A 15,946-nucleotide genomic window follows, 5' to 3' on the forward strand; every position below is an offset into this window, starting at 1 on the left:
TACTAAACTAAATGTCGTTGTGCATCATTTCTAATCACATTTATTAAGGTTTTATTTTTTATTTGTTATTTTCATATAATCTTATTTGCATTTCTCTTTTTGTTGGGAACAATTCTTTATGTCCATTAGTGATTGTAAAATTTATGGATCTTTTGTAAGTCGTTGTTAGTGCCATTTCCTAATGCATTTTATAGTGTCAACGACCATATATGTTTCATTATATTATTGATAGCTATAGTCCTTTTCACAATAACCAATTCCAAAACAAAGTGCTATACATGCCAATATTTGAAAGGAACTCAGTGGAATAAGGTATATTCACTAAATTCCTCATAGCACACCCCACACTGAATTCATCTGTTCTCTAACTCATGCTTACTTCTTTCAAAAATAGAAGTATGACGCATCCCGGAAATATGTTGATCTTGAACATCTCTAGTGATGTAGATTTTGAAGTATTGATAGAAGCGGTAAGAAAACACTACATACTTCCCTTTACTTAAGATTCTTAACGACGCAAAATTTAAGTTTGTCTCGACACATAGTCCTCATAACGAGGAAATAAAACAGTCAATATAAGTATTGTAGTACAAATGATATTTGTCTGTTTTATGATACTCCGCGTTTTGTTGATATTTGCTGATTTACAAAGCTTGATTGCTAACTTTACCTCATAGCGCAATATAAAATATTTCTTCAGGAGTCTTCAGAAATATCCATTAAGGTTGATAATTTTGAGTTGAATATTGAATCATATAGGAAAAGTAAACAATACAATATTGCCAAACCAGTTTCGGACATATGAGATTCGGCGGGGTTTATTACAGGTGCTAACACAACGTTTAGTATAAATATATGTAGACGTACCCCGATGATTGTACTTACATAGATTAGAGGCCATGCGACAGAGAATAAAGCGATTAAGCAATTCAGATCGTCTGCAGAAATAATAATATGAAAAATGCTAGTTTCTTTCCAGTATAAATAATGGAAACGGAAATTTCAGCTGAAACCTTAATCATGCCAGCCAATGATTATTTCTCCCCAGAGAGATTACAATGATGCACACAGACATTCATGCATACTTGTATATATGTATTGACCCTAATGAAGAATGGTTTCAAGTGAGTGCGCGCATGTGCATGGTTTTATGAGGGACAGTGATGTGTCGGTGTTGTTCTTTAATCATTTCCAAATCTATATATTTTCCAAGACACACATTTCGCTGGTTTAAATAAATTGCAATATGACCGGGTATTATAGTACATTATAATATAATATTAGGTCTTAAGGCAGGCCATATCAATCTATAATTTAACAATAGCAGTTGTGGTTTTTGCAAAAGCTTCTAGAGAAAATATAGTATAGATTTCCATTGTAATAGAGGATCGTTTATTAATGATATTATTAATATTATTAATAATATTATGAGGGATTGTCTCCCCTTAACGAACCTTTATTCAAGAAGGAATTTATTTAGCGAGTTATTTAAGGACAAATTTGAATATGGACTGGACTTAGAGACGATGTTTTGGTATTTACCTTTTATTCTTAAACGTTTTCCCTGAAGACGTGTAAGGCAATTTATATGTTTGACTTAAATTTGACAGTCAAATATAGCCTTATACAGAAATGTTGACATAGGAATAAATTTCAATAATAATGGATATTAGCGTCAAACCTCTCTTTTAAATTGAAAATTTTGGGTATATATATATATATATAGATATATATATATATAGATAGATAGATAGATAGACAGAGAGGTAGATAGGTCGATAAATATAATACATATATACATGTATGTGTGTATGTTTATATATTTATGTGTGTATCTATATATACATATACATATATGCATGTATGTACGTGTGGATGTATATATATTTATGTAAGAATGTACGTACGTACGTATGAACGTATGTATATTTGTATGTATGAATGTATGTATGCATGCATATATGTGCGAATGTACGTGTATATGTATGCATGTACGCATTACATGAACGATATTCTCAATATAGACATTCTAACCGTTTCTAATTTTATTAAAATAAGTCATTACTCTACGTAGACATATATTTGCTCTATAGCTGAATTCAGTGGAGGCGCAATGGCCCAGTGGTTAGGGTAGCGAACTCGCGGTCATAGGATCACGGTTTCGATTCCCAGACCGGGCGTTGTGAGTGTTTATTGGGCGAAAACACTTAAAGTGCCACGAGGCTCCGGCAGGGGATGGTGGCGAACCCTGCTGTACTCTTTCACCACAACTTTCTCTCACTCTTACTTCCTGTTTCTGTTGTGCCTGTAATTCAAAGGGTCAGCCTTATCACACCACTGTGTCATGCTGAATATCCCCGAGAACTACGTTAAAGGTACACGTGTCTGTGGAGTGCTCAGCCACTTGCACGTTAATTTCACGAGCAGGCTGTTCCGTTGATCGGATCAACTGGAACCCTCGACGTCGTAAGCGACGGAGTGCCAACAACAACAACAACATCAACAACAAGCTGAATTCGACAGTGATTTCTTCTATTACTCTTACGCTTCATAAACTTGCAGTGCATTTGACGACAGGACTATTATAGCACACAAACACACACAGACATACACACATGTATGTGTAAGTTTATATGTGTGTGTGTGTTTGTGTGTGTGCGTGTGTGAGTTTTTATTATTTATTTGATAAATATAATCATACACAGTTAATATTTCTTTCACAACGTAATCAACTTGAATGCAGATATCCATTTGGCCTTTTGTCATTAGCAATGATGAATATATTTATCATTCAGAGCATCATTGTATTAATGCCAGATTCTGCTGGTGAGTATTTTCCAGTGAAACCTGAGATAGTAGCAGACAGACAAATCTGTGTGCGTATACATTGATGAACTTTCAGTTCATGTAGTTTCTTAATTGTTCCTGACCCTGTTTTAGCTTTATCACTGTACAACCTTTGTTGAGCTCTTCATTATGTAACTTCCACAATTTGAGTAGAAATTGTTGCTCCTATTCTCTTCCAGTTTGCCAACAATTACATCACTAGCAATTTGCTGTGTACATGTCTAATATAGTTGAAAGTCTAGAATCTTGTGCGATGATCTCTAGTCGATTAAATCGACTCATGTACTTGATTATTACTTTATTGTACGGATTCGGTTGGACTCGATATTGATCCTTAACTAAAAACCGCAGAGCATTTTGTTCGATGCTGTATGACTACTATTCAAACCACTGCCCAAAAATATTTTAGTATGATAAAAAAAAGAAATTGAGGAAATTGATATGTAACGCACACATTTTGTAAACATCCAATCTGAAGATGAAGTTAATAATCAGAAAACTTACAATCGTATGAATTTCAGTATTAATTTCATATCTGTGAAACGATTTGCAATTCGGAATGATGGTAATAGAGATGAAATATTGATTTTGACACAAGTCTAGCGAAATGATAATACATGTCTAATACAGTTCAAGCTGGTTTTGGTGGAGGTTACATCAGCAGATAATTGATATTCTTAGATATACGTGTAATATAGCCGTGAGCAAATTCTCATTGTCAATTGCATTCTTGTTCACAGTTCTATACTTGCATAATTGAATTTCAACTAAATTTATTTTACTCTTATATAACATTGCTTACGCCATCCACTTAACCTATAACTTCGGAAAAAATAATTTCTGTCTGAGCATATAAAAACATTTTAATATCTATTTCACTAGTTTTTAACTCGATTCCCGCTTTAGAAATATGTTCCGCGGGCATCTCTTGCGATATATGCTGGCAATACTGCATATAATTTCACGTTCACATATTATACCAAAATATTTAGCAATAAATAAATAAATAAATGATATTAGTATGCGAAGGTTCATAGTTTGCGAACTATTTGTTTTTGGCAAACCTCATGTCAACTTTAACAATGTAGAATTATAATTAAATGCAAATGAAAAAAAAAACAAACATTTTGTTCAAATTCAGAAAATATATTCTTTACTTCTTTTACCATATTTCAATCGTAATGGGTAATTCACATTTATCGGCTTGAAAACACTGATGAAATAGTGGCAGCTAAATCAAACATACCCTATAAAACTCATACGTGTGTGTGTGTGTGTGTGTGTGAGTGTGTGTGTCTGTGTGCGTACATATTTATATGTGTGAACAAGTGTGTATACGTACATATTTATATGTGTGCACGAATGAATACGTGTGCCACTAAGTGCTTAACTCAAAAATGTGTTTGATCTAAAATAGTTTAAGCAGTGAATTTCTTCCTTTCTTCAGACACAGACTTCGCTTATTACTGAATTCCCTCTCCCTCTCTTTCCTTCTCCCCCCCCCACTCTTTCTCTTTCTCTGTCTATCTATCTCGCTTTCTCTTCCTGCTTTTTGTATGTCACCGAGAAAACAAAAATACCATAATTCTTTTCCGGTTATATACAGAAAGTATGGAGTCTAGTATAGCATAAACTGTACATTTCTTCATCATATTTGCGGGGGAGACAACTGCGCCGAAATGCTTGCATCTCACGGTCTAGGCAGGTAGATCTGCGAGCTGATATATATCGAAGGGAAAGTAATTACTATTTGTAAGTGAATTGATAGTATTTATACTACCAAGTTATAAATTTACGAATTAAACTATATACATAGTTGGTCAAGAATCAAAATATTTTCAAACTCCAAATTTGGTTATGTTTACATATTCAATCCCACTTTGTTTTTTACAATAAATGTATTCTCTTTATTTAATCGTTGTTGTATAAACATCGTTTCCTTGCATTGGCAAATTTGGAAAACTATGAAGCTTAGTTAGAGATTCACCGCATATCTCACCATGTGTTCGCTTAATGGTATCTGTTTATAGCTTGAGAAAAGAATCTGTTTTTTGTGAAATGTAGTTCTCCATCTATGAGACATCCTTGTTTGGCCTTTATAATTGTGTCTACCACTTGAAGACATAAATCAAATTTTCGGATCAACGAGTGAAATCAGTCTTTGTTGTGACTCTCTCTCTCTCCTTGCTTGACTTAGAATTCTGAACCTTCCACTAGATTGCGGCATGTTCCACAGTTTAGACGTGTGCATCTTATAACTCTTTGTTCCGTTGTTGTGCATAATTTTGTATTTTATGGTATATATTTTAGTGATTTAGGTTGTTTTTTAATTTTGATTAATTTATGGGTTTGTATAAGGTGGTTCAAGTTGGCATACCTAGTGAGCATAAGTAAATTTTGAATAATAGTTATCTGCCACATTCTTTCTGGCTTTGTGTGTCGACATTTCGAGTATTTGTAGATGGGATGGTCAGATACACAAAAAATATTTACATTCTATATATTTTCCTTCCTTTCATATTTTTACTACATCTCACCAAGCGGGACAAAAATCTCTCAAGCGAAACATTTCACTATATGCAAAGAGATATTTACACCGCGTGGTGAGATATAGTGATATACGCGCACAGACACACGCACATATGTGTATAATATTGTTAAGTTTCAAAACAGAGAAATATAATAAATAGAAATTGATTTATTAATTAATTAACATCTTTACCTACAATTATTTCATTTCTAAACGAAAATTAAAACTACAAAACATGTATAAACATATAATCATGCATTCTAAAATACGTATTTGATGTTTTATACTTCATATAATATATTCATTCAAGAAATATCTCTTCAAAATACAATATATTAAACGAGTGTATCTTGGATAAAAATATCCCTATAAGAGGTCTAAATATCCTCATAGTTTCTAATATACATACACACACAAACATATATATATATATATATATATATATATATATATATATATATATATATATATATGTGTGTGTGTGTGTGTGTATATATATATATATATGTACACACACACTCACACACACACATACCCTCACACACACACACACGCACACACACACACATACGCACGCGCACGCACACACACACACGCACACGCACACTCACACACACACATATATATATATATATATATATATATACATAATATTAAATATGTCTTAAATGTATAGGCTGCTTATAGAGAGCCAATGCGAAAAGAATATAGGGTAGAGAAAATTGAAAATGCAAATCTTAGGCAGTCAGATTCCCGAACGCATAAATGAAAACAATCAAAGTAGTTGAATCATATGTATTTATACACATCAGCATAAATCATGCATGTACAAGTACGAAGATTCTCCTAGGGTATAAAGAATAAAACCAAACATACATAAAATGGAGAAGAGATATACAAAATAGATAAAAATATAAAAATACATATAAAATTACGTATACATAAAAATTACATGTAAGGAATGATGCGTGATAAATATATATAGGAGGTGCAAAATGGATGTGAGGTTGATAAATATAGGAAAACATGTCAATGGCAAACCGCCTAAATCGTCTAAAAATCACTTATACATATAAGATAGAAGTTACGCTAGATATCAAGGTTAAAGACACATAAATAATATAGGATCCAATTATCACTAGTACAGAGGAACGTGTCAAATACGTCAATCAGATTGGATTCTAATGAAATCAGAAAAACGTCTGGACAGACCACAGAAAACACAAACTATTATAGCCCGCAAATATGCACAGTAATTAGACCAATCTTCACTGCACATTATAACAACAAGGTTAGTTACCTCAAAACATACAAAACGCATACAAACATACAACATACAAATGGGCTCGTATATTACCAGGGAAAATTTTGAGTTATTCTCATGTAATTCTGATAATTTCAATAGTGCATATGCAGGATTGTGTCAATTGTTTCAGTAAAGACTGTCTGTACATGTGAAAAGATATCAATATACGGGTGTCGTGTGAACAACTTACTCTCATGGAATATGAAAAAATGAAGTTGATCTTTCAGTTTTGTCCCCACCTCCATGTCTGCGATACATAAATTTCTTCTATCAACGTTGCAGTACTTGGACACCATTTGTGAAGAAAGTTTCTTCTTGTTCGCCCCAAAATGTAATGAACGGAAAATGTGACGCCATTATCAATGTGATGCTGGTCCCCAGCCAAATGTTTATTCCTGTATAGTCACATGTGGCTAATTCTGGAGAATAAGGAGGGTGGTGAACCTGTTCAAAGCTACAGTCACGCAGAGCAGTCAGTGAAAGCAACAACCTGTGTCCTGGAGCATTGACCTACTTAAACAAGACCCCATTCGTGAGATTTCCTGGGCGTTTTGTCTGGATACTCCTTCGTATATACCTCAGTAATTTGGCATATTACTTTTCATTGATGTTAATACCCTTTTGAAAATAGTCAATAAACACAATGCCTTTTGCATCCCAAAAATGTAACCATCACCTTTCCTGCACATGAAAATACCTTAACCTTCTTTGGAGCTGGTGGGGAGAGTTGTTGCCACTGCATAGGTTTTCTTTTCGTCTCTGGCACAAAGTGATAATTCCAATACTCATCCTAAATTAGGAAACGTTCAAGAGGACTAGCTGGATCTACCTCAAACAATGTCAGATTATTCCAAATGTCCTTAACCTGATCAGATGTAAGAGGACGTGGCAGAAACGTTCGTCATGTCAAGTTAGACTCTATCACAGGATATTGGTATGTTGTGTACATCATGTTTACCTCGATGTTGAGAGTTGCTGGATGTCCACACAGCGGTCATCTTCAGGACTCTCCTTTCCCCTCTTTAATTCAGCTGCCCGTTTTTTGAGAATGTTGAATATTCCTCTTCTGATGTAGTAACCATGTCAGCATGAATGTCTTAGGGGGCTGAACCCTTTTCCAGAAGTACTTGATAACACCACAATTCCAAATTATGTCCATTTTCGAGAGACGTAGCCTCTAGTTACATTTGAACTCATCTTTGAATACTTAGATGTCAGTATACCTATAATGAAACAGTGTAGTTATTAATAAGTAGTGTTGAAATTAATGTATAAAAGGTTTCACAGTACTAGCGTCACTCCTTCATAGACAACTTATGAACCTTTCTGGTAATATGAAGTATCTAGATTACAAGTTGACAATTTCGATGCCATATCTAACAACAGGTTTCCTATATAACGCAGGTTGCCCCAAAATTTCCCGCGATACGGACACCTTGCATTAAATGAATTGAAATGCAAACACGTAGGTTTCAGAAAGACCGATTTACTTAACGAATAAATTTTAATAACTAGTAGAAAAATCGAATTCTCAGTTTCGTTACTCAGTTGAGATATATATATATATATATATATATATATATATATATATATATATATATATATATATATATATATGAAAGTAAATACGCATTTAAAAAATAGAATTATATAAACTTCTTACTTCTTTGATGAGACAGTTGTTGTAACTTCGTTGTTAATGTTTTCTGGATCCCAAATTTCACATATATCTAGTTTTCGTATTTGGCTTCTATATAGAATGCTGGTAGGGAACCTGCTCACATAAATATTGAGAATGAAATAATATATTTTTATGTCAATAACTCATTTTCGCAAGAAATCGAAAGTCTCCTAAATTGTACCCAATAAACTTGATCTAAGTGTCGTATCACTCAATTTCAGCAAGAATATATTCGTCATTTGCAGTTAAATAGTTTACAGATTTTTACAAATCAGATAGTAACTGGAAAAGGAATATATTTCCTAAACCTTTCATTTAAGCATTGTAAATTGTGTATGTCAACGTGGCTTAAATCTTCCGAGCTCTCATACCAAGACTATTGTAAGTCCAAGTGTACCGAGAAGTATTACACCTCTCTTCAGATGACTTCCATTTTACCAGCAACCAACTTCATTTCGCATCTCTCCTGAAGGTTAAAATATGGAACTGAAAAATTTAATGTAAGACGAACAAAGCATTAAAGAATACAAAAACATTCGTTCAATGGCATCGCCCACAATGAATCATAAAAATGCAAGGATTTAGTAAATAAGCTTTTATAACGAACTAGCAGAGACACCCGGCGTTGCTCGGGATTAAAATGACAGTTTGTATATAATATATTACAGTTATGTTGAAACAGGTGTTATGGGAATGTGCAGCATTTACAACAAAACATGTGTGGAGTAAATGATGGGCTAATTCGACTAAGCAACATGCTAAGCATCCCTTTGGAGTATTTCAGGCCCTAACCTGTGGGGGCGAGGGGATTTTTGAACGCACCTCGAAGCTGTCAATGGATATACTCTCTTTTGCAACAGTCGGCGTTGTGTCTAACACGACCCATCATCTGAAATGTTGACACCTCCTTTGAGTTTGTTGTCCTACATCACTCATAAATTAAATTTGGAGGAACTGTGGCTGCTCATTTGTGGGTAACAGGGTACCAATGAGGTTCAATGCCTTTGAATTTTGACGTCGTCGTAAATTCATGTTTATATATCTTTTTAGATCCACCAAACGATGTCATTTGCAGAGTTGTATTGTCTGATATTGTTCAGAGAAACCTTTGACTTGATGGAAATGCCTTCTAGAAGATCCATTAGAGGTTGAGAAGGAGCCGGGAGTGCCGGCAATGATATCTGACCACCTGAGCAGCACATACCATTTGTTTCATTTGAACATTTTAAAGCTCTACAAAAAAGACAACTTGTGTTTAGCACGCCAATCTGGACAGAGTTATTAAATTTTAAGAGAATGGGATGGATCATATCTGAAAACAGCTTCAGGAGTTGTGAAGAACGAATTTGTACGTAGTTTGTTTCTGAAAGCTATTCTATTGTACCTCTATCTAATCATTAAAACATTGAGTTAATGAGTCAGCGTTAGGTGCTGAAACATGCATTTGCTGATGTTGAGAAAATCTCATCTAGTTTCTCTCTTCAGACTTTATCCATCGGTTTTCTACAATCTTCCTTGCTTTATGCTTGTTTCTGGAAACATTACGTCCTTTCTTTGGCGGTATATTTTTTCCCAATATTTAAACAAAAAATAATGAACATAGAAAGAAATTATACATTAATCCCTATTTTTGTAAGCAGTTGTACCCGTCAAAATTCTATTTGAAGAAGCAGAAATTGAAGAGAAAGATGTATGTACGTCTATATGAAATGGACGTGTGTGTGCGTACGTGCTTGTGCGTGTGTATGTGAGAGAGAAAGAGGGTGAGAAAGACAGATAAAGTGAGTGAAGGTGTGTGCCATTATGACTGATGTCTTTTAAGGTATACACACATATAGAAAATGTGACGTCATCGTATAAAATTTTTACGATCGATGATTTATGGAAAAGATTATTTGAAATGCAAATATGTGAATGGGAATTAAGTTTAAGTTGTAGCCAAAATAGTACTGAATCTGTTGATATCCCATACGTCAAAATGTGTAACTGGGTTTCGGAAAGCATAAGGAATATATAGGACAGTATGTCACATAACAATACAGACCTAGTAGAAATATCAGCCAAATCTCCCTCAAAACACCCTTCGGTGTTTATCCGACAATTCCGCCTATTATGTAGTTTAAATGAGAAACTGTAACTAAAAATTAAGATTATTAACCCCACAGAGAGAGGAAAGAAGAGAGACAGCATAGCGACAGTTTTGGTTGACTGTCATCCTGTGCTCCCTCTGTTGCTAGCGAAATGGTATATGCTGGCTGTCTAAGCAACTGATTGTTTTATTGGCGGAACAAACTTGACATTATAGATTACAAAAATAGGGATTCTCACTTTGAAACTAACGATTTTGAAAATCTTTTTAGATTACGAAACGTCCCGCTCTCTCATGTATCCATTTTTAAAATTTCAGCGCGATCAGATGAACAATACTCGAGTTATAAGCGCACAAACAGACAGACAGACAGACAGAATAGATCTTATATATTAAGATAATACTTGCTCTGCCTCTTCTAATGCTGTCTTCAATCTTCCTGACATGTTTCTTGATGTTGCTATCTTTTCTCTATGTGCTGATGTATCTTATGGTACATTGAACATTTTATACAAGTCGTCTATATTTTCCAGACGCTATACGAGCTCATGAGTACTGACAGCTTCAAATACGAACAACCAAAACTTATTTTCATTTTTAAAATGTTTCAGAGTATTAACAATAGATTCAACAGTTGTATGTTTTTGTAATGACTGACAAAACAAAAACAAAATCGTACTGTTAAGATCACACCGTATGATTGTAAGCAAATCCACACTGAAATGCCCGAAATTTTTATGAAATGATAACGAATATAAATAACATTCATTCAGTCGTTTGCTAGCTTAAAGTTAACGTTAACAATCATATCTTCTATTTGCTACCTCACAGTATTGTATGATAATGGAATGATAAAATCGCATGCTATCTTGTCACCGTTCATTCTAAAGTCATTGACGGTAGGCTGTATGCTTTCAAGCGTGGCTTCTACACTGTGCCACTAAAGACATACTGTCAATAGAAACACGACACTATTTATGCTCACAGACAGCTACTATGTTTTTGTGTTTTTTTTTTATATATTAAGGTTTTTCGTGAAGGTACTTCGTGCTGTCTTTAATACTGTTCAACACTTTTGTTCATTTTTGTTATACTCCGTTTCTAAATGTCACCGAACTTTGGCTAGATTCATAATTTCTTTGGATAAGTTTCCATAATCCAGAACATAATGTAGCTTCATTTCATCTTCATTGGAGCTGTATTTAAAAATAAAGAATATTTGCTGATCACCGTATTTATGAAATATTCTTTATAAGCTTGAGCCAAGGGTTTTCTCTCTGTTGCATGTTACCCTGTACTTCCATTATTTCTCGTTTTAATATTTGCCTCATTGCTTTACTACTAAGTAATGATATGCGCATATTTACAAATAATTATTTTCGGTCATACACTGATCGCGAGAGAATAATTCACAAAGATTACCCAACTATACCATGATCGATTAAATTAATGCCTAGTTCCACAAATGAAAAGCTCGTCCTACCAGTGTAGAATGAACAGACATCTATTATCCTCACAATTTTTTAAAGAGTAAAATATTGTAAGAGAGAGAGAGAGAGAGAGAGAGAGAGAGAGAGAGAGAGAGAGGGGGGGACAGAAAGAGGGACAGAGACAGAGTGAGCCAGGCAGAGAGTGAAATGCCGGAGTAATTTCTAGCATGCCAGGTGATACGTGAAATTTTCTTTCCATTTATCGAAGCGGAATATCTGAATATACATTCATGAACATGGTTTCAATCTGGATGTATTTATGCCTTCTTACACTGTGAAACACGGCTTTTGTCTTTCGGTAGCAACTGATATTTCCCATTTGCTTAATCCTAGAAAGTATGAAAAATGATAAACTTTTTCTTCAAAATATTATTTTTGTTACATTTATTCAAACCACAAACATTTCCTCTCAACACACGGTTATGATGCTTCCACTTTTCTCCTGCCCATGATCAGAGGTGCTCATATTGTGAGTTACTAAAGGACATGCTCAAGTGGTTATGGTCAAGCAACTGACAAGCAAATCTGTCATATTGAGCAGAATATTTACTCTAACGATATTACTGCTTCAGCAACACAGTGCTGAATCTGTGTAAAAAGAAATGGTAGGCAGGTAAATTTTAGGTCAGCTTCAAAGTATTGATGTCAACATCACAAAAGCACAGTTTTACCCTTTCGTTACCGTATTTCTGTTGAAATGTTCCGTATTTCTTTCGATTACTTTAAATATAACAAAGAATTTAGTAAAATAACTTAGTTATTAAGCTAGTGTTAGGAATATAAATTGTGACTAAGATTTGGAGGAAAATTTTAATTCAGAACTTATGAAAACAAGTCATTTCTATCACAGAGCCAGAGCCGGTTCCATCCGGGTTGGTATCAAAAGGATTAAATGGAATAGTAGACATTTCCTTTAATTTCTACACCGAAGCAAATAGGATATAACACTTACTGACCAAAGACAAGAACAATAAAGAATTAACGTTTTATTACGCATTGATATTATCTGATACGTATGGCTTTTCCCCAACATATTATTACATTAAATATATTTCTCCAATAAAGCACTCACAGTGTACGGTAACACAAATAGTTTAAGCAAGTTGATCTCTGGGTTTTTGAACAGGTATATACTGCCTATCCTTGGCAGAAAATATATTTCGCCCCGATACGTTTGTAATTGAGAGAGATGATCCTGTTCCCAAACACTAACCATCTACGCAACGTTTCACGTCACTCGTTGAATCTAAAAATACCCACACTGATTTACTGCCCGCCGCAGTCTTACACTAGGTTAAAGTTAAGACCAGCTATAATAATTTCGAATAAGCCCCACACCACAATGAACTATCAACGTGTTACGGGCGTGACGCAAATGCAACCAAGGGGATTATTCACGAGACGCAGAGATAGAAAGTTCTCTAGTATACTGTCGTGACTGTGTTGTCTCTTGGTTGAGTAATCTAGTTTAACTAGCCCAAATTTAGTGGGATGAAATGTGAAGAATGGATTTTTCTGCATTAAAGTATTAACCTGATTTATATTGCTGCATTGTGGCTGATTGACTCTTCGGTTATATGACGAATTTATTTTTTTACAAGGAAACGTCCTCTTTAGGAATTAATATTATATAGAGCAACATTTCCACTTCTGCATTTTGTCTGCTATAGCTAATAATAGTTGTTTTGTATTTAGGAATGAACACGGTTGCGGTAATTGTATTTCAAAGTATGCTGTAGTTTTATTTTTTATGATTTGGATGTGTTTTGTTTTCCCGTGGCATAAAGGAGAATATTTTACCGGAAGATTCCATAAGTCGAAAATATATAGTAACTCATGCATTTAGTATGCTCATTTACACATCCTATTCACCCGTGTGTGCTTGTGTATGGGATGTATCCGTGTCAAACTTTAAGCATTTGCCTCGGTTTTTCAGCTGTAACAAACATATATTTTCTGTCGATTTGTACGCATGTTAGCAAGAGCTTTTTGATGAAGTTGCCACTGGTGCATTGTAACCCAATAGCACCTGCCACGTGGCCTGATTGACGTCTCAATTTCCAATCCCAAATAGTCTAAATGTTGGTAGGTGTGGATGAGAGACGCGGCACAAATCGAAGAACATCTTTCAAAGAGCAGATGTACCTGTTACACAAGCGCCAACAGTCAACCATGACTGGAAAATACATAGATACATGACTTTGTATACAGAAACACAGCTGCATGAGGCACGGAAAGTAGATTGCATCACTTGTCTGTGCACCTAATGCGTATGTTTCTTTGCTCATGAATGATTATGGTCATAAGTCTTTGCTTATGAGACTCAAAACTTTCGAAGCTTTGAAGCTATGTTTCACACTGATCTGCCTCAATGCAGCGATATATTCCCGATGGGGTTACATGATATAGATCATCAAAAATCAATGCTCCTCCAACGACTCTTTAAGGAGAGATTTAGTACACTGCCTCTAACGAAATTTCCTTATATATTAATTCACTGTAGAAAAGGCTTTTGAAAAAAATATTCGCCGCCCAGTCACAGCTAGCGCAGCTGGTTTCTGCATAAGAAATGGAGGATGATGGCAATTACCACAATCTTAACAATTTCGCTGTTAAGGAACCTGTGTCATCCACTCCTGTACACTTTACTCAAATAGCTTAGATGGAAACTCGTGATTTATTCGCAATCCTCTCGGAAAGTTTCTACTTAGTGAAATATTAGTGAAATATATTAGTCCTGGATTGGAGATTCGTCGTCCTCTCTTGTCGGAACTTCTTGTGAAATCTATCGAAATCGATGCTGTCTTGGGAAAGTGGATGTTTAAAATTAGAACATTAATAAGTTATGCGAACTGCTACATAGACTTATAATGCTATTTATAATCTATTAAAAGTGAAAGTGTCATGTACACTTTGAAATGCTTATTATTAAATGAATGCCGTTTACTTTGCACTGAGAGGAGAAGGGGTTGTTCAAACACAGCCGCATCTTGTACACTGAATCTGTACTTAATGACATTGTATAACTAGATACAACATATAGTGTCCAAACTTGAATTTGACTAGAATCCTGAAATCCTGCGATTTGTTAAAATATATGCCGATGCAATAGAGTTTGGGAGAGGCATGTCGTGAAAGTTGTTAATCACTCTGTTTGAAACCTAATAGTTAAAAGTATTGGCGCTAACGCAAGACGTTTGGCGTTTTGAAATTTCGATTTTCGCTTATGTATCATCAATTACCTTGTAGAATATTTACTATGAAATCACTATTTTAGGCCATAGACTTGTCAGCATATCCAAACTTATTCATTATTTGCGACTAACAGTATCAATTACTTTCAGAAGTTCATTTAGAGAAAATAAGTCCTCTTACAACACTTCTCCTGATCCTTGCGTAATGTAAAAACTGTGCATCTGTCTCTTAGAATGAGGACCTTGTTCAATGTGAACACACAATCGGTTTCAATGTTTTTAGGACAAAGTTCTTCCCAGTTATTGGAATAAGAAATATGCTTTGGTGTTTGTTACACCTCTGAAAATGTTCTTATTTCTTTTATGGGTGGAAGATGTCCTGTTGGAGCTAATTTTCGAGTAAAATAAAAGAGCTCTAACCAGCAGCGCAAATGAAATGGGAGTTTGCGGAAAATGGGAGTGTGTCAATGGTTGCTACGTGAAAATATATCCTTGAATTGAAAATATTCAGTCTATATATAAAATATTCTACTTTAAATTGACCAGCTTGCAAGAGAAATAGAAGTTCATTATTTTCTGCCATTCTGCATAGTATAATTTGAGAAAGTTCGTAGAACATGAAACACATTATTCAATTTTTTTCCCAAAATCTGCAACTCACTTACTTAACACAAACTTATATGCGCACACGCGTGTATCTTTATATTTATGCATATTTGTGTTTATTCGTGTTCTTGTGTGTAATTTTTGAAGTAGATTCTGAACACGCAAGTGTTATATTCTCTTTCTAATTAATCAGTAGTAGTAAC

Source organism: Octopus bimaculoides, chromosome 5, assembly GCF_046866305.1.
Source record: "Octopus bimaculoides isolate indiv1 chromosome 5, ASM4686630v1, whole genome shotgun sequence".
Classification (NCBI taxonomy): Eukaryota; Metazoa; Mollusca; class Cephalopoda; order Octopoda; family Octopodidae; genus Octopus; species Octopus bimaculoides.